The 3,969-nt window shown below is 50.5% G+C and overlaps 1 non-coding gene across 1 annotated transcript; it reads left to right on the plus strand.

Annotated features, from left to right (window-relative positions):
- Positions 1–3,228: 3,228 nt before the first annotated feature.
- LOC111764551 (small nucleolar RNA SNORA16B/SNORA16A family) lies at positions 3,229–3,363 on the plus strand. Its single transcript, XR_002797141.1, has one exon. It is a non-coding gene; the product is annotated as a small nucleolar RNA SNORA16B/SNORA16A family (small nucleolar RNA).
- Positions 3,364–3,969: the final 606 nt, after the last annotated feature.

Raw genomic sequence — 3,969 nt, forward strand, 5'->3', positions numbered from 1 at the left:
TCTTTAAAAAAAAAAATCAGATTTCTCCACTATCTCCACAACTCACCAGCCACTTGTTCAAGTGTGCATCTCCCCAAAGCAGACCCTGAGACAAAGACCTGAGTGCAGGCTGTCAATGTGGGAGGTGAAGGAAATCCTGGCGAGCGAGCGGGAGGAGGAGAAGAAGGGAAGGCAGATGATCCCAACGCACCATCAGCCAGTTGCCAGAGTGGACAAGTGGAACTTGTCCTGCAGGGGCCGGCCGCGGAGTTTCCCAGCAGGCCCATCGCTCATTGACCCAAGGCTGCTCCTGGGCACTTCCAGCCTGCTGCGTGGTGACCGAATGGACTTCAGTGGCCCAAGAAAGCCCTTAGCTAAAGATATGCAGGTGCTTGCAGCTGGGAGGGGGGACGGGGCACACGGAATCATCCGGGTGAAGAAGAGGAGCCCTGATGGAGCAGCCCCCGGCCCGCCGGCCGGCGTCCTTCCCCAGTCCCTCCTTTCCACTCCTTTCACAGCTCGGCCGAATAACTCCTGTCCCAAAGGTCTCGAGCTCTTCTGTGAATCTGGGAGTTTGCACGTGCAATTTCTTCTGCTGGGACATGTGCTCCCCTATTGGCATCTACCTGCCCCACGCTCACACATCAGGTGTTAGGGGTTGATCACGGTTAGTCCAAACGGGAGGGGCTTGAGTGAAACAAGGGTTGACTTTTTTCTCCTGCAGTGAGAAGCCTGAGGGTAGGTGGTTCAAGGTGATGGGGCCGCTTGAGGTTTTTGCAATATTCTCGACCCTTCCCTCGGAGTGTTGCAAGATGGCTGCTGTGGCTCTCACACTAAGTTTCAGGCAGTAAGAAGGGGAGAGGGTGAAGGGCAAGGGTGAAGGGCAAAAGCTCTTTTTTAAAAAAAATTTATTAAAATATATCACTCACACATAAACATACATAAACAATAAATGTATAATAGTTGTGAACTTACAAAATAAACATATAACATCAAGCAAACATATATAACATCTCACCCTACCACCAATCACATGCATTGTTTTTAAACCTTTTCAACTAATGATTAAAGAGCATTGTCAAAATATTACTACTAAACAAAATATTTTTCCCCTAACCAATCCGATTATTATTATCTTTATATCATTTATATATGAACATGCATAAACAATTAAGTGTATAGTAAAAGTTGTGACAAAAGTTCTTCTAAGGAGCTTTCCTGGATGCCCATCCAGTGACTGCCAGGATCTCCTTGTCCAGACCCCCGCCATGGGCCACACCTCTCTGCAGGGCAAGTGGCGAATTCCCTTGCCAGGGCAGCAGCAACAAAGGACCACGGGCTGGCGGGCTTAAATCCTCTCCTGGTTGTGGAGCCTCTCCCTGAAAGGCTCTTCCCAGCCTCCGGTGGCTACCGGCAGTCCTTGGCCATCCTCGGCTTGTAGCACCTGAACCCCAATCTCTTCCCTTGGCCACCCTCCCTCTGTCTGTCTGTCCCTGGGGCTGAACTTCTCTCTTCTTCTAAGGACACCAAATTATTTTGGATTTTTGCCCACCCTGATCCAGTAATCTTAACTATGTCTGCAAAGACTCTATTTCCAAATAGGTCACAGTCACAGGTCCTGGGGGTAGGACTAGAGCACAGCTTTTTGGGAGACATGACTTGACCCACAAGAGTTGGGATATGCAGTTTTTTTTTTTTAAGGTGGGCCCATCCCACGGTCCTCCTGCCCCCGCCCCAGTATGGTTCTGCTAAAGGAGAAGGAGACCAAGACGATGGCTGGGGGACGGGCTGTCTTCCCACGAAGTGCCAGCTGAGCTGCTCCTCCCTCCGGGAAACCCTCTTTGTTGCCCCCACACGGAGCTAGCAGCCCCTCCCATGAGTCCTCAGCACTTCCGGACCTTTCCAGCATGAGAGCTGCGTTGCAATGGTCTGTTCACCTGTCTGGATCCCTCACGTGACAGTGGGCCGGGAGCTCTGCTTCAGTCTTCTCCCTGTCACCTCCCCACTGGGGTTACACGTCAGCGAAGGTTGCTTGCTTCTAACTTTCAGGAGCAGAAAAGCTGGGCTCTCAAATGGGCTAAAATGGAAGGGCATTTATTTTCTTGCCCAAAATGAAGTCCAGAGGGGTCACCTCGGGGCTGGCGAAGCCAAGCTTGGGCTCCGCTTGTGCCACCCCCATGTGACAGCTTCAACCTCAGATGAGTAGAAAGATGGTGGCCTCAGTTCCAGATTCACATTTTTTTCCAGGAACTACTTCCCAGATTTCCCCTGTGGTTTCAGGATTGGGTCACATGTTCTTTTGTCAACCAATCACTGTCAAAGTCTGGCTGGGGCTAATGATTTAGGGGTGGATGGATATCGGGGATGAGGCCAATATGGCACTTCATTGTGTGAACATTGTTTCTTTGCTCCCTTTCCACTGTGCCTGGGACAAGGCTCTGTCCCTGCTGTCCCCTTGATTGTGTGACTCTGAAAGCTCTAGAGGCATTTTGCCAGATCATGAGAACAGGCCGAAGCACCTGATGACCGCTTTGTCACACCAGCACTGCCGGAGGTCAACTGAAGGGACAACTTGATGTTCTTTTTTAACTCTTGGAAAGTTGCATGCTCCTGGGCTGGGGACCCCCAGTTGCTCTGAGGCCAGGGTTGTGGGTGAGCAGATTCCGAGGGCCTGAATGAATGCAGCTGGGTCTGGAAGCCCCTCAGAGACAGACGGCTGCCCTTGCTAGCTCAGGACCGCGGCTCTGATGGGTGAGCAAAAGAAGGGGCGTGGCGGGGGGAGTTGATGGTGACTTTTGAAAGCTAGGAAACCACAGGGCAAGACCCATCTTTATTTAGCTCCGTCGCCACAGGCATAAAGAAGGAAGCAGCAGCGGCATTTCTATTTCCAAAGCAAGGACAGAATGAATAAACCCCTCCAAGGAACACTTACCCACTGGCCTCCTCTTCCTCCTCCACCCAAACCGTCCGGGCCACCGAGGGGAGAAGGTGCCTCGCGGGTGGCTTGCAGGTGCGCCTGCCCCTCCCCTGGCCAGGACAGCCTCCTTCTTCATCTCGGCCCTCCTAGTTGTGTTGAAAAAAAATTTCCAACAGAATGACAATAACAGGTGTATTTTACCAAGCACTTACTTTGTGGCAAGGACCACGTGGGGGTTAGTGCCTTTAAATCTTGACATTGACCCTACAAGGTGTATAGTATTATCATCTCCCATTCCCGGTTGTTGTATTTGAAGCTCAAACAGGTAAAGCCACGGCCCTTATCGAAGCGGCAGCTGCTTTCACATAGCTCCTGTGGCCGAAAAGGAGCCCAGAGTGATGGCTTTCCTTGATGGTCACTGTTTCGTTTGCTGTCACTGATCTGCAAAGTTTCGGAAAAGGAGAGTTTCCGTTGTATCTGTCGTTTCTCAGGTACCGGCCAAGACCTTTGTTGGCATGTTTCCAGAAGTTAGCAGCCTGGGGCTTCTCAGAAGTACTTCACTGAGGCCAAGTACCAGTATAGACGGTTGGTAGAATGTCTGTACTGGGAAAACCCATTGGCATCATTGACAAGTCTTGGCAGTGCTTTGGGTCGTGGGCCAGAAAAGCCCATCAGGACCAGTGATGAAGGGCACAGAATTTAGTGAAGACCAAGTGAAGGGCAAGCTGTGGGCTGATACCTGGGTGCTTAGAAGTTCTGTCATTGGGACCAGTCAAACCTTTGTTATTCTGAGGACAAAATGAAGGGTACACTTTGTTCAGAAAAAATTTGTTTTCATCCTAGCTGTGCTGAAGAAGATCACAGGGTGACTGTGGTCTTTCAGATCCGTGATGCCAGGACAACCATCTTTGTCTGCAATTATGGATCTAGAATTGGGAGAAGCACTGGTAAGAGGCAGGCTAAAAGACACCTAGCTAATTATTAGGTAGAAATGGGGAGCATGGCCAGCAGAGTCCTTTGCTTTTTGCTTAGTGCTATATCTTTGGTGTCTGGTGACCAACAGGGGAAGCAGA

The sequence above is a fragment of the Dasypus novemcinctus genome, chromosome 24, assembly GCF_030445035.2.
Source record: "Dasypus novemcinctus isolate mDasNov1 chromosome 24, mDasNov1.1.hap2, whole genome shotgun sequence".
NCBI lineage: Eukaryota > Metazoa > Chordata > Mammalia > Cingulata > Dasypodidae > Dasypus > Dasypus novemcinctus.